The 24,706-nt window shown below is 37.1% G+C and overlaps 1 protein-coding gene and 1 pseudogene across 3 annotated transcripts in view; both read left to right on the forward strand.

The window, feature by feature from the left end:
• Positions 1-3,121: 3,121 nt before the first annotated feature.
• Robo2 (roundabout guidance receptor 2) overlaps positions 3,122-24,706 on the forward strand; it is a 1,424,536-nt gene continuing 1,402,951 nt past the window's right edge. The window contains exon 1 of one of the 3 annotated variants that reach the window (XM_040750574.1): positions 3,122-3,411. The gene's annotated coding sequence lies outside the window, so the exon portion shown is untranslated. Of the gene's footprint in view, positions 3,412-3,498; positions 3,635-24,706 lie in introns of those variants that run through there. The other 2 variants (XM_040750576.1, XM_040750575.1) reach the window with 2 other exon arrangements.
• Positions 10,797-10,894, forward strand: LOC121142098 (annotated as a pseudogene).

The raw sequence follows: 24,706 nt of genomic DNA on the forward strand, positions 1-24,706 counted from the left end.
AAGATAAATGTGTACACACATGCTGAACTAAAAAAGATGCAGTGGCCTCAAGATGTGTCAGTTCTTCTGCCAAATGTTTTTAGAGCATTCTTCTGTGAGAGAATTAGCATACAGACTAGGGAGATGTAAGTTGTGCTGTGGTGTACTTTGGTGACACCTCATTCCCACGGCATGAAACTAGTGTCTCATTTTTCTAATTGTTGAGTCTGTACGATGTATTTTATTTTCTGAGAGGTCAGTATGGGCTAATCTAACTTTTAGAATGATGCATGAAGAACATCACTGAACAGTAATAACAATGATATTTCACTTTCTAAGATTTTATGGCTATGGGCAGTGCATAAATTTCGGAAAATTGTATAGAGTTTTAAAAATTTTAGAATCTCATTGACTTTTACACCCTGGTTTGAATTTTCTCACTGCTTATTATTTCCTATAACTCTACCAAACCCAAGTTATGAATACCTATCCACATACAATATCATGCTATATTCAAATGAAAGTCAGTTGCAGAAGATTTTGATCATAATATAATCAGATGTAAGTTGCCTTGGTCTGGTTCTCTGAACTCTCTCTAATATTTTGAAAGCTGCTCTACATGAGGTACTCTGACAGCCTCTTCAATATTCTTCCAAGCATCTTTGCCCCTCAATTCTTTATCTTCTATTTTCTGGTGTAAAGGCAAATCTTTGCAAGCGTAAGTGAAATGGCACGAGGATGAGTTTGTCACCATATGATTGTTATCCATAAAAGTAGACAAGTAATTTTATCACATTGGACTGGAGCTAAATATACTTCAGAGAAATGTGTGTGTGATCTCTGAGTTAGAACATGGTAAACACACTTCCCTGTATAAACATTCAATTCTTCAGACAAACATTTTGTAGGAAAAAAACCAAATGTGTGAAAATGTTATCATGTGTGCAAATTTAGTACTGTATATGGTTGTTGAAAGAAGTAGTTTTGCCATTAAGGAAGTTGAGGTCAGAAAGCCAAAATGTCAACTGAAAGTCTCTAATTTTCTGTCATTACCTCCATAATGAGATGTAGTATTTCAACAGAAAGAGCCTCCTGAGAGTTGCTTTTTAGTAATTTCAAGCATACATCTCCTTGGCTTCTATTCCTAAGGAGTTGTAACATTTTTCATCTATCCTGGAAGAATATACACAATAACCATAAGCAAATAATAAGCATGTTGTTAATTGTTTTTATACAACTGTTCTATGAAATCCACACCTTCACAGACCATTATGAGTTCAAAAATACTACACATGCAAAAGCTTTCAAAGGAACTAGAAAACACCATGCTTCAGAATATTTTTTTAACAAATGAAAGAATGGATAATGGAAGCTTACAGATACATTGATATCTGTCCCTGGGCTTAAGATAACAATACATGAAAATTTAGAGGCAGAAATCACATTTGGACATTTATTCTAATTTGTTGAGAAGAAATGTGTATGGAATGAAGCTTAAGGGAAATATGTTGTTACGGGCAATGAAAAAATAGCGTAGCATTTCTAGCATTCTTAAAATGCTGATTAGAGAGATTTTAAGTGGACCAGTTTAAAAAGCATATCTGGAAAAGCATCACATATAAGAACAAGTGAAATATTAATATTAAAAGGATGAAGATGCATCTTTTAACCAGGTAAATCGGAGGAAAAGTTATAGACACATATACACTGAATATTGAAAGACAACTATGATATTATTATGTCAGAATTAAGAAATATTCAATTAAGAACATAACATACTGTTTTTGTGTGTTAGATGACTAATTGGATACAGACATTATATATATACACACACACACACACATCTGTGTGTGTGACAGAGAGAGAGAGAGAGAGAGAGAGAGAGAGAGAGAGAGAGAGAAAGATTTTGTTGGCATTTTTATCACGCTGTGGGCTTTAATCTGTAATGCATTTTTCATATGAAGTTAGTTAGTTGAAATAAACTGTCATTGAATTTTAGTCAACATAAGTTCGTTATTGAAAGGAATATAATGATATGAACTCCGGGCCTCTTGGAAGAGCTTATAGCAGGTTGTTTTATCAAGTAGGAAACTCAACTGACTTTTTGGCTGGACAACGATGCTGAATATTTTGAACATTATTTGATTTCCCTAATTTTGACTGCTGGCTGTATTCATTCATTCATTCACTTATTTATTTATCTATTTATTTATTTAGTTTTTTGAGACAGGGTTTCTCTGTATTGTTTTGGAGGCTATCCTGGAATTTGCTCTGTAGACCAAGCTAGCCTTGAACTCACAGAGATCTGCCTGCCTCTGCCTCATACATAGCATACATTAACTGGATTGGTATGTTTTGTTCATTCCATAAAGTTTATTCACAAAACTCAGGATTTTCTGGATATTTACTGTGTATTTGATACCTATTTCTTGATAGTTTCATTTTTCGCTCAACAACTCCGTGCCTTCTAGATGCTAAGAAAGCATCATACCATGTATATGGGTTGTGTAAGCTCCAAATTTCAGCGTCTCCTTGACCTTAAGTGGCTCATTATTCATTGCTTTAAAAATATAAAGTAGTGAAGCTAACACTGCCTCACTAAATTGTGGTAAGAGCCAGCTGAAAGATGTGAGTTGATGAGTCTGATGATCCACGAGCATCTGTTACTCTTCCCTAAGAATCTGCAGGGTCATTATTAGCCCACTGGTTCAGATTCCATTCCCAAGTATGCTCAGAATGTGTGAAAATAGCAGCCATTCTGAAATATATACTACTCCCTGAACTTTACAACCTTACTGTCCAGCAAAGTTAGCATTGCTTAACATAAACTACTGTAAACACAGAGAAGAATACAATTGCTCCTTTATTTCTCTGGTACTTGAAGACTCCTCGAGATGTTTAGGAAGAGGCTGTGGTTCCTGATGTTTTAAACAGAGTTGCCCAATCATGTGTGTGATTGAAGGAATGTTGGATGCTGCAAGGCTACATACAGCTAATCCTAATAGCTCCTCCAGCACGTTTTCCTAGTGGCTGCAACCAGTCTTCAGATCTGCTTTTGGGACTACAGCTTGGGGGTGGGGGGAGCAGATCTTGGGAATATCCACTGCCTGGGAGGAGCCCTTAGCTTCCTCCCTAGCACCACGGACAGCGCACTAAAGCCTAGGGGGGAGGCGGAGGAAAAAAACGCCTCGCCTCACAGGTGGGAGGGGGAGCGCAGTGACTGACAAGCCTCAAGCGGGGAGGAGAGCTGAGCCAAGGAAGAGTGCTCTGGGAAGCGAGTGGAAAAACAAAAATCTGGGCTCACTCCGAGCATCAGGACCTGGGGGTGTCGTTCAGCTGCACTGCGCTCCTAATTCAGGCGGACACTGTCCGAGTTTCCAGGCAGACTGTCAGTCCCTGTAGGAGTAGACTGCCATCTAGACCAGATTTCAGGTGAGTTAAGCTCAGAGGGTTGCTTAGGGATCTTGAACTAGGGGTCTGCACCTGGTGAGGTTGCACAGATGTTCTTGATTTGCTGAAGTCAAGGACGGACTTGGGTCTTGGCGGTGGCAACATAAGCTGATACTCTGTGCGGTGGGCTGTTTTGATCTTCCAGTAGTAATTGGATGGAATTCTGCTTAAGTGAGTAACTGCGATTGAGAAAATGTCCTCAAAGGTAGGCATTGCGTGAGAGAGAGAGAGAGAGAGAGAGAGAGAGAGAGAGAGAGAGAGAGAGAGAGAGAGAGAGAGAGAGAGAGTGTGTGTGTGTCTCTGTGTGCGTGTGTGTGTAAGATAAGCTTTTATAACAGAAAAATCTGGTCGCCCATTCTGTAAATGCATTATCTTGTTTTGTGCTCACTTTTCCAAGCCCAGTCATAGGACTGGAGAGGTGGGGAAGAGGTATCTGGGTATAAGAAGCAACAGGAACACGTGGTCTTCTGAGTTCAGGGGTGAGCTCACTTTGCCTTTGAGTAGGATGAGTTCTTTTTCCTGCAGCTTCTTAGAGCTCACTAAAGGGACTTCATAGCAAATTGGTTTCAAAGTCATATTGATTCACTTCATCCCCTCTGTTCCAAAAGTGGTGCCTTTGGGTGTGTGTGTGGGGGGGGTGTCTTAAAATCATAATTTAAAAATACAGGGAACGTCTTTCTCCTTAGTTTAGAAATCCTGTGGCTATGAGAAAGTGGTGAGTTCATATGAAAATGAAGACATTTTATCATACTATCAGGGAAAAGATATTCTAGGGATATGCAATATTCTAGCAATTCCAGTATGGACAGTTCTGGATACCCTCAGCATAATTTGTGTTTCATATTTGTTTCATTTTGTCTTTAATGTATGTGTTCACATATGTAGCAGAAAATGCTCATTTATGAAAAACAGAATTATCTAAGTATTTAAAAGTTAGCTTAGTTTAGAAATTGTTAGACTCAGTAATAATAGCTTATAATCAGAGTGGACATGGAAGGGTCTGTATTTTGGTTATAATGTCTTCCAACGCATGTATTGTTTCTATTAAGTAGCCTGGGCTCCTGTTTTTGAATTCAGTATTGACTGGGTAACTTTGATACATACTTGTCAGTAGAATTTGTGGATGCTGCATTTGTCTGGTGGGCTCCTGAAATTTTTAGTATCAATGAAGTATACAAGTTTCTCCTTTATTCATATTTGGAGGTGAGATTTAAAATATATTCCTGGTATTTAATAAACTTTCTCTTGGGGGAAGGGCCAGTTTACCCTTATTGGTACATCTAGGATTTTCACACTGATACAGGTGATCCCAAGTTTCATGATTACAGACCAACACTGCTCTGCCCCTTCTCTTTCCATCCACCTGGATTGAAGCTGTATTTGATATAGGACATTTATTTTCTAACATCTTGCTTCCACAATATCTTGTGAAATTTTGCATTGATTCAGTTTTGTAGGTGAGTACTGGGCCAAGGGAGAATTAGCTATTTTAATTTTCAATGACCATCATATTATATAATACAGACACTGACTCAACAGCAGTTTTAGATCTTCTTCCAAATTTACACCCAATTTTCATTCAGACTACCACAAGCAGAATATATAAATTCGGTAGATGAACGACATTTCCAATGGTTCTTGGCATTTCATTGGTATTGTGTGTGTGTGTAGAGAGAGAGGGGGGTAGTCTTTTTAATACAGGCATACAGAGGCATTTCTTACAGCTGCATTTTTCCACCTTCAAGTTGCTAAGTCCCTGAATGTCCATATGTGCCCCCCAACCTTAGAAGCTGTAGATTGAAAGGAAGTCTCAAACTGTATTCAGAACAGTCACTTGTGCTTTATGATCCAGAAGGCAGCCCACATTTAGATGTGTTTAAACTACTCTAAGTGAACTTGAAATATACATATGCAACTTGCTTGGAGAGCAAACTCCATGCTTCACAGTGAGTTGTTCCTGAGATTCCTAAAGAACACTGGAAGGACATGCGTATTTAATATAGAATTTATAATTAGAAAAGCATTAGCACTAAATTGCTTTAGTTTTAAAATTGTGACTGTGTTTATAAAAATAAATTCTGAGTACTTTGGTGCCTAATATGAACATATTCAAAATAAAGTCATTTTAACTATAAAGAGGTGGAAGTAAATCCAAAATCTCTCTCTCTCTCTCTCTCCTCTCTTTCTTTCTCTCTATCTCCCTTCCCTCCCTCTCTCCATCCCTCCTTCCTTCTCTCCTCCTTCTCTAAAATTCCATGGCAGGGGTTGGAGCTCAACGATTAGCAGTGCTTGCTCCTCTTTCAGAAGACTAGATTTCAGTACCCAGCAACCACATAGGGTGGCTCACAGCCACTGTAAATTCAGCTTCAGAGGATCTGATGCCCTCTTCTGGCCTTTGCAGGCCACATATATGACTGTCACTCACACATGTGCATGTACTCACACACACACACACACACTATTTTAATTTTAACTAATTCATATTAATTGTAAGAGAGTTAGTGAATTTTGAGAAAGATGGTAGCTGTGTATGTATTAGTGCTCAAAAAAGAGCTTTGCGGTTTACTATGAATATGAGACTAGGAACTTATTAAAATCTCATATACTTCAAAACTATTTTTGACAGTGTGTAATGAAATACATTGCCACATGTGTTGATTAACTACTGAGTACGCAATTTTTGTATCTGCTTGTAGAATTTCATGCACACTCATGAGTAGGCAATATTGAATGAGTCAGGATAATTAACTCTCTGGCTCTTGGCCATTTGACATAATCCTTTAAGAATGACTTAAAATACTCTTCTGGAATCTTAAAATCCTATCTTTTCTCAGATGTTGTAAAATATCTCAAGCAGGGCATTTGGATGCTGCCATAATTTAACATTCGTGAGAGAAGAACCCATACAAAAGTTCCTTATTTGTGTTCCTTTGTGATTCTTTCAGATAGATATTAGCTGAGATTTGAAGGAAGGAAAGAATAGAAATATGTAACTGTATTTCCCAGGCAAGACTTTGAAGTACATCTTTATCTGGAAATATTTACCTGAAAATATATGTGAACAAGAGAGATTTCCATATACAATGACATAAAACACCTTGTGGTGCCTAGGGTCTTTATAATGCATGTGATTAGAGTAAAACATGAAAAATTAGGTTTAATTTTTATGGAAATTGTTGGAGACAGTAAAGAATATGTTATTGAGTTACCCCCCCACAAGACACCCCCAAGGGAACTCAATGGTGCATGTGTGTGTGTGTGTGTGTGTGTGTGTGTGTGTATAATTTCATCTCCATCAATAGTTGCATTGATCCAATACAGAATATAAACAAACTTGGGTGTAGACTGGTAAAGTTTTGTGATCTCAAGAAAATGATAGCAGTCAGTACTTATTTCTCAAGTTGCCTGATATCTTTGTATGAAAATGTGAAACTGAGATGTGGTGATCTCATGGCGTGAGACCCACACACATTTGTGATGCAAGTGGAGTTTTCCTTTTGCTGCCAAGTCTGCTAAATAATATTTTCATGGAAATTTTGCAAATTTTCACTTTCTAAAAAGTGTCACTTTCCTTTACTGATAACATTAACATAAGTCATGCAAGAAAGGAGATGAAGGAGGATGATGAAAGAGCCTTATGTTCTCATGTATATGCCTCTGTTCATTTGAGATTTCTCCCTATCCCCTCTCTGTAGCAGCATTGAAAGCATAAGGAAGTATTACAGGGTATTCAATATATAAAACATGTAACCATGTAAAATATAGTGTTGGTTAACAATCATAAGTTTTATTAAAGTAATTTCAGTGTGAGATACCTTTGTGTAAATACATTTTAGCCACTATTGAAGAATAAATGAGCACAATAGCAGAATTTAAAGGAGCTATAAAGCAGACATTAGCAAATATTTTTATTCTTTAGCATGTGACTGATGCTAGTTATTGAAGCCAACACCTTCCTCACACATAACACTTACACTGTAGGTCTTGGAAGAACAATTTAATTGTCTTTAGCTGTCTGAAAATTATTTATTGTTTCCACTGTAAACAAAGCAAACAGAGTGGTGCATCATATCACACCTTATAGAACCCAACAATTTTCAATAGAAAATGATATGCATTGGAACCACAAGTTTTTTTGAGGAACAGTGTTAAGAATCAACAGTAAGATGGCAAAAGATGAGTTAAGAAATGGCAAATTTTTCACACTGTATAAAAATTCAGGTAAGTGAGCAAAATGACTCACTGGAAAAAAGAACTCAACTTGAACATCTGAATTCAATTCCAGTATCCCATATTATAAAGGAAAAATGACTACCTAAAATTGTTCTCTTCCATATACAGGCTATGGCATGCATGCACCTGAACACACACACACATACACACACACACACACACACACACACACACACACACACACACACACTGATTTAACAAAATATAAAGATATAAAGCTTTTAAATAAAGTATGCATATCCAGCATCAGAAGCAGAGTGATTGTATGGAGAAGTGATTAGGTAGAATTCTGAATGTAAGGGGCTCATCACATTTGGAAACCACTTAATTCATATGTTTTTTGTTTTCCCCGTGCTATTGGAGAGGTAGTCTACATATTTCCAACCTCAAATTCAAGGTCAGCCTGTCATACATCCCCACTCATCTACTATTCTTCTGGTGTTTTATAAGGAATACACTACAGAAATTAGAATAAGCATTTGCTGGTGTTTTCTAGTATGCAGGACCAGAGAATCATGACTGGATGCAGTACAGTATCAACAAAAGTCAAACATGACACAATGACATCACTCTCTTTCTTTTTTACCACCAGGAACTTTCTACTGGCATTTGGAGAAGAATTACACGAGAGATTTTTTTTCTTCTTACATAGGATTCTATTTGTGTCTGGACTTCTCCCACGTAAAGATTATGGAGACTGAAGCAGTTATTTAGTTTGAACAAGTAAAAAATGACATATCTTAAACAGAATACTTTCAAAGACTTTGTATACACTGACACAGAATCATAAAGCAAAACTTATTGGCCTTCTTGACAGAGGTTTGAGTCTCCTGGGTATTGTCTGGATTAATAGAATTTCTATTCAGCTGTAGCATTTCTGGTCAACAAGGAAAATATCTTACATGAAGATTCTGGCTCCATCAGAGTCTTGAAGAGCAGTTGAGAAGGAATTACAGAGGAAGAGAACTTTCAGTTCTGAATTATACATGTGTGTGTTCACATTGACTAGACAGATGATACAGAAATGCAGCTCAAGGGGTAAATAAGCAAGACAGAGTACCCTTCTGAAGGCAAATCTTGTGCCTGAGCAATCACTCCCTGTCATCTGTCCTTGAGTGATTTCTTAAGTTTTCTAGGATGTAATTTATTGTTTCTACTCATTTTGATGATGTATTCGTTTTACACTGTTGCTGTGATAAGTTGTCACAAACAGAAACTCATTGTTTTTAGTTTTAAAGATCAGAAGTCACCCTCCACAGACAAAATTTATTTTTAAGGGTATTTAATTGTGTGTGTGTGTGTGTGTGTGTTTAAGAGAGAGAGAGGAGAGAGATAGAGATAGAGATAGAGAGAGAGAGAGAGAGAGAGAGAGAGAGGAGAGGGAGGGAGGGAGATAGAGAGAGAGACAGAGACAGAGAGAGATAAGTATTCATGTAAAATGTGTGTGTGTGTGTGTGTGTGTGTGTGTGTGTGTGTGTGTAGGATGGTGCTGGCTGAATGATCTGAAGAGGGAATTACGGGAGGTTGAGAGGTTTTAAGTGCTCTGTTTTTCTGTTCTTGTCTGCATACAGGAGCTTCAGGAAGATCTTCCTGTCTCCACTTCCCATTTTGCTTTAGGAGTGCTAGAGTTAATGATGCAAGCTACCACATCTGGCTTTATACTTGTGTGACAGATGCAAATCTTGTCTTAGGCTTGGGTGCCAAGTGGTTCTTACCCCTAGAGCCATCTCCTTTGCCCACTTTCTACCACTCATTTAACTGTTCTTGTGATTATGTTATATCACCCTAAAAATCTAGTGGAGTCACTGCAACTTAAGGTCCTAAACTTAATCACACCTGTAAAGCTCATTTAATCACATGGAGCAATATCATCCCAGGATGTGTAGATTAGAATAAGGACAGGGACGTTTTTTGAATCTGCCAGTAATTCTACTGATAGTGTTTTACCTCAAACTCCCCAAACTGAGTGTTTCCTATGAAACAATAATGCATTAGGAATAATAAGAATTTTAGATCTTTATGAATATTCTAATGTTATAACAATTGTTGCTTACCAATTCAATATGCCAAACATTATTAAATAAATACTTAATATTTCCAATCAAACTGACAAATTAAGAATTCATTCAAACTGGGCGACGGTGGAACAGGCCTATAATCCTAGAACTCAGGAACAGAGGTAGGTGGATCCTATGAGTTTAAGGCCAGCCTGGTCTACAAAGTGAGTTCCAGGATAGCCACGGATGTTATACAGAGAAACCCTGTCTTGAAAAACGAAACCAAAAAGACAAAAGAAGATAACACAAACAATAAAGAAAAATCATCTCATTGTTTATAAAATTTAACATCTAAATTATTTAGATTTATACTTGCCAAGAATCTTATTGTTCTTATAAAGCTCTCATGAGCTGTATGGAAATGGAAACCATAATTAAAGGTTGGTTTTTCCTCTAAAATTTTATAAAACACAGATTTCAAGGGATTTCTGGAGTTCAGCCATAATAATTGGGTCACTTCACATGTGAACACTGTGAATATAGTATCTCATGAGTTATATGGAAAATTTGGAAATTAATGATAATCATGCCATCTTTTCAAATATTTCTATAACCCCAAAGAGGATCATGTGCACGATGGACACATTTTTCCTTTTGTGCTTTTGTTCCCAAAAAGAACTTGAAATGCCCTGCTCAAGTTAATTGAATGCAAATGAATTCATGCTTCCTTGCAAGTTTGTCCTTCATTTTCCCTAAAATTATACTGTAAATGGATATGACATTCTTTATGGTTGTTGTGCGAGGAACATTGTCCTTCCTAAAAGCTTTGTCATTTGTCACAAAGAAACAACTGAGAGTAAAGTAAATTATCTTATCTGACCACAGTGGAACCACTGACCTTCTGACAATAAATTCTGCAAGCAATACAACAGATGAATCATATTTGAAGTTGTGAAAATTCCATAAAAACCCATATTCTCATACAAGGCAGCTTTAACAGTAACAACAAAACATCTCTATTATTATCTTTTAACTTTAACTGTAGTTTTACATGTATATTTACCACACTGCTATTTCCTTGTTTTCTAGAAATTCTAATACAATATTCTAAAAATTTAGGCTTAATTTCTTTTCATCATTGCTTCTTGGCCTTTTGACTAAGATCAAGTGTAGTATCTTCTCATCAGTTTAATTTCTTTTCATATTTTAGTGACAGAAATATTTGGAAAATCAAAGTAAAGGTAATTTGGTATAGCATGAAAGTAAAGAAATTTGATCATGAGTGATTATTTTTGATAAGGGTCAAAAATACCTTAGCATATACAAAATCACAAGCATACAGGTGGTGTTGAGTGAAGAGATTGGACTATGGGATGTTGCAGATGTTTAAGTAGCTCCTATTGAGAAAGGGATAATTGCCTTTGTATTGGTAACTCCCAGACCCAGGGATGGAGACACTGTAGTTTTGAGGAAGCTATTCCTCCAGCCACGCTCTTCTGAAGAACAAACACTTCAACTGAGTTTCCAGCAATCATAAGTACGAAAGATGGTGTTAGTCTGTCTGTACACATGGTCCTCTTTAGCAGTCCAACTGTTACTCTTACCACCCACTTCACTCTGAGCATATGGCATTACTTCGGCTGTGGAAGCAAGTGTGTGCGGATATGTCTCCAAGTGGGTATGACTGCTAGTTGTCTTCCTCTTGTTGCTCATGCCACCAACTGCCTCTCACTCATTATCCATAACCCTATAGTTGAGAATAGTCTGTGAGGCAAGCAATACAGTTGTTAACTTCATTTCTTTATAGTAAATCTCCAGACCTACTGGATGCTGTCATTTTAAAGGTTTTAGAAGGAAATGGGAATTTTCCAAGGACAAAAGTGAAACATATTTTCAATCAATAAAAAACCAACTTACTTGAAATTGCAAGGATTCTAAAACCAAGAATATCAGAGATATGAGAAATGATATTGAGGTAAGCCATAGGATAGGTGATCAGTGCATTCCAAAGAAGTTTTGCAACCACATAGAGAAACTAATGAATGAGACCACATGATTGGAATGAAGCACCATTCAATCCAGAATGATATATTTAATACAATAATCCAAAATATTCCATCTAGAATAGAATTATATTTTAAGCACTGTGAATTCTAAATTTAAAATGTGAGTATAAACATTTTAGAATGGCCACAGAACTCATACATACAGATGTTTTTGATTTGCACCCTGTTTAGAAGCAAAGCTACTGGGCTGATATTGGCATGACTCTTTGTTGGGATTTGATAGACATGCTGTGTACCAAGGAATGTGAGAGAGTATGTGACTCAAAAGAAGATGATAGCACTGCAGAACACTCTTGTGATATTACTTAGGCTTGTTACATTATTTTACTTTTTAAACACAAAGTAATTTCACATACTTCAGAAACAAAGAATGAAAATGAGGAATAATTTTATTTGTCCACTTCATCCCTCAGATTCTAGATATTTCCTCACAGTTCTGGTTGCCTATTCTTGTTTTCATCATGGTAAGCTCTTGGGAGTCAACAAACATCCTAACTTCATATTTTATAAGCAGCCATACATGTCTGTACATGATCACTTGCTACATGGTGTTTTATCTTTAATATGGATGTGAAAATGCAAATGTTTTAGCTTTATAATAGCACCATTGCAATTCACAATCAGCTATCTAGAAATTAGGTAGAGGTTTCAAAGTACCTACAATCAAAAAGAATGTTTTGTAACAAAATAATAATACAAAAAATGTGACTCACACCCTCTTCAAGATCAACGTAGAACACCTCACATATTGGAATTAAAGATTTGCATAATTACTTTTTCAGTGTTTATAGCTTAAATAATAAACTTAAATTACAACAAAGCTTCTATACACTCCTGGCTTTCATGATGGAATGTTTTAAACACTCCATATGTAACCTCAGTAGACACAGAAATTTATAACAAAGGCTATCATTCACCAACAAAATTATTAGCACTAGTCATTGCAAAGCTGATCATTTAATTGAGATAATCAGTTGTGTTTTTACATTAAAAAGCTGATAATGTATTATTCTGTAACCAAATTATATAGTATGTATCAAGTAAAATTTTCAAAGTCTAGGGAAAAATAACCCTTTGGCAAATACTATTTACAATGAAAGGGTGAGATGAACGTTTGCAATTGCCATAATGGCAGATGAGTAGTGAAACAGTTTACACATTGAAAAAATTTCCCCCTTTCATTTAGTCTTTGAGATTTTCATACAATATAGTTTTATCATATTCTTATCAATTCTCCAATTCTTCCCAGACCTTCTTACATCTCTTCTCATTTAATTTCATGTTTTCTCTGTTTATGTTCTTTTTTTTCTAGAAAAAGAGACAGCGAGAACACATAGTTGTGTGGGTATAAAAGTGGAAGGATCTTGGAGGAATTGACGGAGGGGAAACTATCAAAATACATTGCATGAAAAGTTAAATTAAAATAACCCATTATATAAAAACATATAAAGGAATTCCTTTTATAAAAAAAGAAAAGGAAAAAAGCCACTAAAAATATGGAGTCTGACTTGTGTTGGCCATCTACTCCTTAACATAGGGCCTGCCGTAGATGTAGTGTGGTAGGCAGATGGGTGTCATTCTACTGATGAAAATTGACTTTCTCTCTCCCAGAAGCTATCATCTGTGTCATATGTGAATAGCTCCTTTCCTAGGGGTGCTTTCTTCCCCAATTCTTGCTGGGATTTAGGTCTGGCTTCTGCTTGTACGGATATTGTGCATACTGTCACAGTGTTTCTGTGCATCTAACCTGTTTTGTAGGGAAAATCATTGGATTCTTCAAGCATCTTTTGCTCTTACAATTCTTCCATCCTTTCTTTACCTAGATCCCCCAATCATGACAGGAGAGGAACGATACAGACACCCTATTCAGGGACGAAAATCCAAAGCCTCTCACTCTTGCATGTTATTCCGCTGTGGGTCTCTATTAATTACTGTCTGCTGTGAGAAAAAGCTACTCTCCTAGAGATTGATTGACATATTTGTCTATGAGTGTAATGATGTTTAAGAGTTGTTCTACTGCTTTGTCTGCTTAACAAGTAATAGTAGTAGTGGGTCTTTTTTTTCAAGCCCTACAACCTATGTAGTGTCAGGTTCTTGACCTCATTCACAATATGAGATGTGGGTTCCATATCATGGAATGGTACTTGCATAATAATGTGGTTCATTATTGCTATATCACTCATGCCACTATTGCACCTGTGTAAATATATTCTTGACAGATTATTATTATTATAACTTGCAATGTTTGTAGCTGAGTGAAATTGGTGCTTATTTTTCTCCTTTGGTAGCATGTCGAGCGCCTTCTAGCATACTGAATGTTATCCAGTATGGTGAAATTTCCAGTTAAGTACCAGCTAGATTCTTACATATTCAATGCCACAGGCATGTGATGTTATCATCAATAGGGTCTTACCAGAAAGTTATGGAGGGTATCCAATATCCTGTAATGTTTAAAGCAGGGGTGTCCATGTTACCCCTTTGGCCATTGACTCAAAAGATGCAACCCATTCTTGGCAATGTGGGTTTTGTTTTTTTTTATTTTATTTTCCAGTTTAAATTTAGATAAGAGACAAGGTTGCTTCACAAGTCAGTTCCAGGTCCCTCTCCCATTCCCTCCCCTCCTCCCGTGCCCTCCCACCAACCCCTCCCTCGTTATCCCCTCATTCCCCCAGGGAGGGTGAGGCCCTCCATGGGGGTGTCCATAGTCTGTCATTTCATATAGGGCAGGGCCTAGACCCTTCCCCAAGAGTTCAGAGTGAGAGTGCACCTCACATTGTTCTATGGGAGTCCAAAGTCCGTGTGTATACTTGGGATGGGTACTGATCTGCTGCCCAAGGCTCAATAGATTCCCTAGGCCTCCTCACTGACACCCAGATTCAGGGGGTCTTGATTAGTCCCATGCTGGATTCCCAGGCTGATGCCTGGGATTCAAGAGTTAACCTTTGTCTGGTCAGCTGTTTCTGGGGGTTAAACCAGCCCAGTCTTAATCCCTTTGATCATCAGTCCTCCCTCTCTGTTACTGGCTTTCTTGAGTTCAGCTCAGTACTTAAACAAGGGAGTCTGCTTCTTCGATCAGCCACTAAATGAAGTTTCTGTTTCCCAGACTCTCTGGCCATAGGATTGTAGGCTGGCACTCCCCAGATCTATGTCTAAAATCCATATATGAGAGAGTACATGCCATGTTTCTCTTTTGTGGTTTTGTTTGGTAGCATATAATACCTACTTGAGATACAGTCTTCCCCATTACATAGTGACTTATTTAAGTTTCTTTTATATATGTTGTATATGTATATATTTTAGGCATATTCCTAATTTTTTGGTCATCTGTGAGAGTGAATGTGTATAGAAACTAGGAAATCAGAAACAGTTAATGACAAGGGGGTTTAAGGGAGAAGAGTGTGAAGCTCAGTATTTGAACAGAGTGAAAGGAAGTGGAAGAGGAAGCAATGAGAGAGTAAGAGAGACAAGTTGATGCTTAGGTCAAGGTGGTAAGGGAAATGAGGGTAGGGAAAGGGAAAAAAAACATTCTCAGTGTGTAAGAATATCCCACAAGATATTTGGTAAGCTAATTGAAAAAATGAAAATAAAATTAAAATGTAGACAAAAATTAGTCGTTCATTTTAAAACAAGAGAAAGTACATCAGCAGGAAACATTAATACTTAACATACTAAGAATGAATTAGAATTTGCAAAATGCAAAAACAACACACAATAACACTTATATGAGGTATTCATATTTAAAATGCTATTTATTCATGCCATATATAAATACATAGACCTATAAAGCCAGCAGTTTTCTCTGACTATAGTGGTTTTCTCTGAGACTTAATTATTAAGCTATTTATGAGTCTGCCTTGAATTTTGTAAATAATCAATGAGCATCACTTTTAAAGAACAGGACACCTACATGGTGGGATAGACAAGTTTATGAGCTTTTCATTATTTCTCAAACACTAAGGAATAGGAACTCAATGGAATATGCATATTTTTGTATGCATGCCTAAGACACTGTTTTTTCTTCAGTAGCGTTCTCATATGTCAAATGTGTACTCCAGCCTCTGAACAATATTCTTCAGTGAAATAAGTTTTCTGTGATAAACACTGTACACATCCCTTTTCCTAAATTTTATACTATACATGGTTTAGGTGTATTAGCAGAAATTTTGGTTTCTCTGTTCTTCCTGTTCAGAAATTAATGGGTTAAGATACTTTTATAGAAAGAAAGTCTTTTGATGTACCTTTTTTTTTGGAAAGAGCTTTTATTTCCTTAAGTGTTTTGTTGCCTAAGCATAATGAATATCCGGCCATGCGATTTAGTAGAACAGATGCTTATTCTGATATATGAGATGAACTTGCTTCCCTCAGCATGCATAGGAATGAAATGCATCTGGCTTCAGCACATAAAAGTCGATTGTGCTCCCAAATGTGCTTCTGTACATTACTCAGATTTTTTTTAGGGGCAGACATGCTGTCACTTGCTCAAAGGGGTGCTTTACTTAATTGTGAAACTCAAGTGAGTCTCGAAGTCAGAAGGCACTACATTCCCAACATCCCTGAGCAGGTGAAGTTACCAGGGTATAACATCAAGGTTTGAGTCCTGCAGAGAAAACAATTACATGGGGAAAATAACTAGGACCATGAAGCAAAAGTATGTAGGGATACAGCATAGTGAGCACGAGGGTGGTGTAAATGTCAGCCGGTGCACAGGAGAGGAACTAGGGGGCTGAGGGAAAATAAATAACTGAAGTTGAACATTACAGACATCCTCTAGAATTAGTGAAGGTGATAAAGACTAATGCTAAGCACTGAAGAAACGGCAATCAGGTTTTCAGCAAGGAGTCCGGTACATGTGGTACACTGGTCAGGGTGTGATACACAGAAATAGGGAATTCTGAGGAATAGCAACCCTGCTTCCCTTTGCATTGTCCAGGCAGCCGTTACACAAGCAGCTTCTTTAAAGACTGTGTATTTAATATGCTATGCAGTCACAAACATCAAGGATGGGGTTTCCTTAGAATTTACCAAAATTGTATTTAATAAGCTGTACTCTAATCCTGGTGAGTCAGTTTTAGGTAGAAATCCTTAAAAAATGAACCATTTCATTGCCAAGCACACTTTCATATTTCTCTTATTTAGTATTGTAGAAGAGGGCCTCTCAAAAGATGCTCACATACCAGCCCCAAAACCTGTGTATATGCAATGTTAAACAGCATGTGGGGTAAAAGTTCCTTAAGGCAGGATCATCTTTGTGGGTGTAATGTGCTCACAGAGGACCTGCAGCTGTCTGAAGAAAAGCACTCCCAGGAGACGCTTAGGAAGCATTGGGTGAAGAATGTGCTTCATAGACGTAAACAGGGGCTCACACCAAGACATGCTGTCTGGAAGCTGCCCAAGGCAAGGAATGAAATTCTCCCCTGCAGCCCCCAGAGGAGTTTCAGACCCGATGATAACTTCATTTTATATGAAGAAGGCCCACTTTGGACTTTCTATCTCTATTAAAATAGAAAACCATTGACTTAAGCTGCAGCTCATACTAAGTTTCTGGAATAAAGTAGCATACTTCTTCCTTTTCTTTTCCTACAAGATATAAATGTTAATCCCCTGTTCTGGGAACTATTGTTGATTTATTTTTTCTGAACTTTTTTTTCTTAAAGGAAATGAGAACTGGGGAGTAATTAACAGTTTTATTTTATGAGAGATAATTATGCAAATAGGTTGAAGATTAACAGAAAACGTCTCTGGGGAGACTAGTAAGACTTCAAATGTTTCCTCTGGCTGCATGGGGTTTATGTGATGGAAGAAAGATCGTGTGGGTATCTTATAATCTTCCTGGAAATGAGAAGGCACTGCAAGACTTCGTTGGAGAATATCATGTTTCAAGCATTATTTAACCGATAGTCCCAATGATAACTGTGGTTCTCAGAGTTCCTTGTGTTATTTAAATTGAAGTGTAGAATATTTAAATTATTTATTTATTTCCTCATTTATTATTAGGGACAGATATGGGGATTGAATCCAAAGCTTCTTCATGCTAGACAAGTCCTTTACCACTGAGCTAGGAACCATGCTAGTCCAGGAGAGACATTTTCCATGTTTGTACCCATTCTCTTTATATTAATCACCAACATTCACACTTAGCATACAGTGTTACATAATGCACAGAGGGAGATGAAATCAGATGGAGCATTTTGCTATGGTAACAAATAAACTTCAGAAGACTATTTAGAAAGCACTGATGCCATCTTATAATTCTAAGTCACAAAATTAAAAGGAAAAGTTTGAAAGCTTCTGTTTTCTTGAGATTACTAACTTTGTCTAAACTAAATAAGCTATATCTTTGTTAAAAATTTCATTTCATCCAATATCAGCCTTATCAAGCTGTATTTGGAAGGATACACACACACACATATACACACACTCCTCATATGTATACATATATAAACATATATGTATATGACATGTATTCAATAGCAATTGATGGTAGAACAGGATATGAAATTGGAAGTGTAGGTAGGGGCATATGGGTGTGTTTGGAGGGAGGAAAGGGAAAAAACAAAGATTGCAATGTATGAGAGAACAATCTTTTTTATTATATATGCATACACACACACCTTAACATTACAATTACATATATATATTCTTTGAGATTACATAATATTTGTGTTAACAATATTCATTCCTTTTTGTTATCAAGAGAATACTTGTCACTCTTTTGACAGAGTTTAGATTTGATCAAAATTTCCTTCAGCTAAGTTCAGTCATCATTCCTGATGTAAATGTCCACATGCGAGGACCATGAGAATAATGTTTCCCTCTTCTTTTGACATCTTTATTCCCATTCCTTGTTTTTTTTCCTTCCCTGCACTTACTCCTCTCAAGGTCATTTCTACAGCATTCCTGCACCACACAATAATGCCAAGATCTTAATGGAAAATATTTTTACATTCTGTTCACCACTTCTCATCTAGGTCATCGCACTGATACTCTCATTTGTATAATTCTCATCTTTATGCAGATTCTCTGAAGCCTCTAATGTCTGTTCCTTCCTTAAGATCTGTCAGCAATCTTGTGATGGATTATATATGCACAAACATATGTATGTAATTTCAAAGATGAAATTATAAACATTTTGATGAAAATATATGTATGTGGTACACATTGAACTTTGAATTTCCTCTTCCGCAAAATTTTTATAAGAAAACAATACAAATACACCTAGCAACAGTGACTGCTAGTCTGTGTGTAATAGGATTTTCATCCAGACAATAATAAATTCATCAGGCAAGGAATTAATTCCTCAGAATTTCTCTAGACTCTGGGAAGAAACTAATTGACGTTAATAGCAAAATTTCACAACTTGCATTAATTTCTATTATATTTATGATGCCTTCCTTACTTTCTGGTTAAAATCTCCAGATTCACCGATTATAATTATGTTCTCTAAAATCTCCCTCTAAAAGTCTCTTGAAGTGATTTCCTAACTACATGTGGAAATAACTGCTTTTAATCTGAGCACTTGGGAGGCAAACTTAGGAAAATCTCTGTGGATTCCAGGCCTGATGGGTCTACATAATAAGTTCCAAATTATCCATGGTGAAACCATGTCTTTAAAATAATGCTATTTTATGAAGCCTCCATTAAAAATATATGTAAGAATTCTGTATATCTCCAATAATAACCATAATTTTCACTAAGAGTATACAACCTAGGATTAACTTGTTTATTATTCAGGTATTTGTGAGGAGCAGATTAATTCAGAGGCCTTGAGAGCTGGTGCATTTAATTAAACTTGGGAGAAAGTTGAAATGAAATAAAATAACAGTAAATGAATTATCTTAATTTGAAATTCCTCATTAAATACTTAAGAACACCTTTTAGGTACAGAAAACTGTGGCAGTGTACATGGCCTTCACATTAAAACATGTTTAAATTAAGGCTAGCTAAACTCAGCAACTATCACACAGTAACTCTCCATGATGACATTTCCTCATCTCCTCACACTGCTCATTCCTATTTTAATTGTTGTCATTAATAAAATAGGTGTTACTTACTTAAAATTTATATTGTGGTCAAAGTTTCCTTCATTCAAGTCAGTCATCCCTCTTGAAGTGAATGTCTTCATGCAAGGACCATGAGAATCATGTCTCCCCCTTCTTTTGACATCTTTATTTCCATTGCCCCCCTTCATTCATCCCTCTCAAGGTCAATTCTAAGACATTTCTGTACCAACAACAAATCCAAGGTCTTAAAATCTCACATTCTGTTCACCTACCCCTTCTCTTCTAGGTGATTTGCACTGATATTCTCATTTGTATAACTTTCATTTCTAAAATTCTCATTTTACGGAGATTCTCTGAAGCTTCTAATGTCTGTTCCTTCCCCAAAATCCACCAGTACTCTTCTTCCATCAGTTTCCATTTTTTGAAGACCTCAGATGACACAGTTCAACTTTAGGACTAATTTGAAAATGTTCTGAACTTCATTTTCTAATATTATTAAAACAATTTAGTTATTTTGCCTATCTCTCCTCTCAATTTTTAAAATTTTGATTGTCCTATGAGTCTATTACTTTCAAAATATTCTTCTGTATAGGTACTGTCTCTTACAACTATAAAGCTCATGGTTTATAGTTGTAAGTGGGACCCAGTCTGTTGTCTGATAGTCCTGGGTTTGTATCAAATGAGGAAGTGAATATTACAGATAGATCATACCTCACTGTTTAGCACATCATTCAGAAGTACCACCAACCATCAGGATAAATAAGCCACAAGATTTTATATCATTTTTGTCTCTTGGATCTATGTGTTTAAAATATATAACTGAATATATGTATCAAATATTATGGCTCCAAAATTGTACATGGTCTCTTCACTTTTTTGATATCAAATGTATGCAATCCATCCAGGATTTCTGATTCTTTATTTAGTCTTTTTCTTAGATTTACCATTGCCTGCTTTAGTTTTTTTTAATGTGTGTATATTGTATCTTTCTTTCCTCCCTTCCTCTCTTCCTTTCCTTCTCTCCCCCTCTCTTCCTCTGCTTCTCTCATACAATACAATCTGGCCACAGTTTCCCAACCCTTCACTCCTCCCAGTCTCTCCCCACCAACTCCTCTATGCCCCAAATCCACTGTTCCCAAGTTTTCATTTAGAAAAGAACAGGGATATCAACTGAGTACAGCCCAATAAGACAAAGCACAAATCCCTCATGTCAAGGCTGGGAGAGGCACTCCAGTAGGGGGAAAGGAGTCTCAAAACCAGGAAAAGACACCCATACTCTCACTGTTAGCAGTCCCACAAAAACACAAGTTTACAACCATACATAAAAAATATGCAGAGGACTTAGCTCAAGTCTATACATGCTCAGTGACCAACACTTCAGTCTTTGTGAGCCCCTATGAGCACCGCTTAGCTGATTCTGTGGGTCATGTTCTGGTGACCTCAAACTTCCTGGTTCCTACAGTTCTCCCACACCTTTCCTCAGAGTTTCCAGAGACCTTAGGGGAAGGTCCTTATGGAGATCTCCAGTTTGGGCACACTCTCTCTGACTGTGTTTGGCTGTGGCTCTCAGTATCTGCTCCCATTAGTTGCCAGAGGAAGTCTCTCTGATGACAGTTGGGGTAGGTACCAATTGCCTAGAGAATATCATTAGGAATCATTTCATTGGCTTTTAAATTTTTTTTTATTTCAAGCAATGAAATCTTGGAATTCACAGGCAAATGGGTGGAACTAGAAGTAACCATTCTTAGTGAGGTAACCCAGACATGGAAAGACAAACATAGTATATACTCACTCATAAATGGATATTAGACATAAAGCAAAGGATTATCAGCCTACACTCCACAACCTCGGGGAAGCTAGGAAATAAGGAGGACCCTATGAGAGACATACATGATCCCCCAGAGAAGAGGAAAGGGACAAGATCTCCTGAGAAAATTGGGAGCATTTGGGGGGAGGGATGTAGGAGTAAGAGGAGGGGAGAAGGGAAGTAGGGAGGAGAAGATGAGGGACCAGGAAGATAGAGTCAGGTGAAGAATAGAGAAGAGCAAGAAAAGAGATACCTTAATAGAGGAAGCCATTATAGGTTTAATGAGAAATTTGGCACTAGGGAAAAGTTCAGGGACCCACAAGGATGACCCCAATAAAGATTATAAGAAACAGTGGAGAGGCTACCTTAAATGCCCTTACCTGATAATGAGATTGATGTCTACCTTAAAAACCATCCTAGAGTCTTCAACCTATAGCTGATGGAAGCAGAAGCAGACACCCACAGCAAAGCACTGAGCTGAACTCCTGGAATACAGTTGTAGAAAGGGAGGAGTGATGAGCAAAGGGGTCAAGATCATCGGGGGGAAACTCACAGAAACAGCTAACCTGAGCAAGTGGGAGCTAGTGGATCCCAGTCTGACAGCTGGGAAACCAGCATGAGACTGAACTAGGCCCTCTGAACATGGGTGTCAGTTGGGGGGCCTGGGAAGTCTATGGGACCTCTGCCAGTGAAACCAGCATTTATTCCTAGTCCACAAATGGGTTTTGGGAGCCTATTCCCTATGAAGGGACACTCTCTCAGCCTAGATACATGGGGGAGGACCTAGGTCATGCTCCAAATGATGTGACAGACTTTGAGAATCCCCCATGGGAGGTATCACCCTCCCTGGGGAGTGGATGAGAGGTGGGATGGGGGGTTTGTGGGGTACACAGGAGGACTGGAGGGAAAGGGAACTGGGGTTGGTATGTAAAATAAGATTGTTTTTAATTCAGATAAAACACATTAAAATAATAATAAAAAATAAAATAGTAATTTTTGGCCAGTCATGTTTGGTTTCTCTCTAGGTCTCTGGGCTATCTGGCCTCCAGCTCCTGGTCATCCAGACAGTTTCTTCCAGAGACATGGACTCCCTTTTATGGTGTGGGGCTCAAATTAGGCTGGTCACTCCCACTTATCAATGAGCCACCCTTGCCCCAGCCTATCTTACAGACAGATTGCATATCAAAAGTTTTGTGGCTGGATTGTTCTCCCATTCCCACCACTGCTTATAGAAGATGGCCCGTTCAGGCTCTGTATCCTCCATTACTAGGAGTCCTCACTAGGGTCACTTTTGTAGATTCCTGGGTGTTTCCACTTCACCAGGTTTCCACATCACCCCCTAATTCTCAGTCACCCTCCTACTTTCATTCTTACTTCCCAATACTGTACTGCTACTCAAAGCCAAAGGGAACTCACATAACCTCTTATCAATTCATAATTGTCATATCATGTCCTAACAAAAGTGATAGACTAGGGAAGGTGATCTGAGTGAAGCTGTTAGCTCCTCTTGGGTATCAGAATGGATGACCATCACTTTTTATGTTACTTTCCAGAGTTACTTCCAGAATTTGGAAGGAAAGACCACTTTGCTTCTTTGCAAAGACCTGAGGCATCCATAGTCTTCAAAACTTTAGTGTGGTCTCTGTTAAATTTGTAGATTCTGGTCTCAGTAATACTAATGTAGTATTATGGAGATATGGCCCTTGCTACATCAGGCTGTACTTTACTGAAAACTTTTCATTAAGACAATGTTGTTTCTGTGAAATCTACTTAAGCCTAACTTTTATGTAACTAAATTTTTAAATAAAGTATTCTTAACTTCAGAATGGAAAATAATCACCTAATGGACTCATTATAGGATGTATTTTAAGACTTTCTACTGGAGGTTGATTTAGTTTGTCTTCAATGATATACAAGAGTAGTTCCTATTTTTCAGACAAATTGAATTACTCAGTATCATATTAATATATTGCATGTGAGAAACAGAAATAAAATAATAACACATTTACTGATGCTTAGTATTTATTTATTCATTCATTTATCTATTTAATTTAAAGGTCTTTTTTTTTTAGATGAGGGCTCATAGTCCATTATGCCCTCAGTTTCACTAATCTGCCAATGATTACCTTGAGTTCCTGATCTTTTTATCTCAATTTTCAAGTATCAGGCTTACAGACATGAGCTATCATGCCATGGTTGTTAATGGCACAAACTGACATGTGATTTGTCGTATTCCATTGATGTAGAGCAGTTTTAGTACTTTGGAGCTTGTGTTGATCTTTGCTTTTATTTGTTAAAAATATAGAAACTGGGTCAGCAAGATAGCTCAATAGATAAAGGCAATTTAGCATCTAGCCTAACAATTTGAGTTCTATTCTGGAATTCACAGGATTAAAAGAGCAAACCACGTTTTGTAAGCTTTTTCAGATCTCCACGTGTATAATATGGCATGCATACATTCATGGCCCATACATGTGCACACGCACACACACACACACACACACACACACACACACACACATGAAACACAATTAAACCTTTACTAAAGATTTAGTATATTGTTTATTTATTTTATTATTATTGTTGTTGTTGTTTTCTAGACAGGATATCTCTGTGTAGCCCTGGCTTTCCTTTAACTTGTTCTGTAGACCAGATTAACCTTGAAATCAGATGTCTATCTGCCTTTGCCTCTAAAGTTCCAGGATTTTAAAAGGCATGCACCCCTATTCTCTGTCTAAATAAAGTTTGTTAATTTGTAAGAATAATTTAAATAGGGTCAGCCTTCAGATGTGCTGCCATTGCCAGGATTCTTTGAAAGGCTGCTGGATTCAGCTGCTACTTCAACCCAAATAAATAAAATTAATTTTGTTATAAAACAAAAATCACTCCAAATACTTCAACAGCACATGCCTTTTTGATACAATGTCATATTTCATTGAATTTGACATCACTATAAAAATAGTGGTGATTGACATCAATTGTATTGATAATAATTTACTAATTCAAAGACTCCTCTCAAAAATAAAGGCATATAGTTAAGGACAATGTTAAAGTTATTCCTTAATATAAGACCATGTGAGTTCTTCTAATGAGAATATACCATTGTCTGTAAAAGGAAATCAATGTTAATAACAGGAACTCAAGAACTCTAATAAATTCTGCACATTGTTTCTG

The sequence above is a fragment of the Mesocricetus auratus genome, unplaced genomic scaffold (genome assembly GCF_017639785.1).
Source record: "Mesocricetus auratus isolate SY011 unplaced genomic scaffold, BCM_Maur_2.0 Super-Scaffold_100008, whole genome shotgun sequence".
In the NCBI taxonomy this organism is placed as follows: Eukaryota; Metazoa; Chordata; class Mammalia; order Rodentia; family Cricetidae; genus Mesocricetus; species Mesocricetus auratus.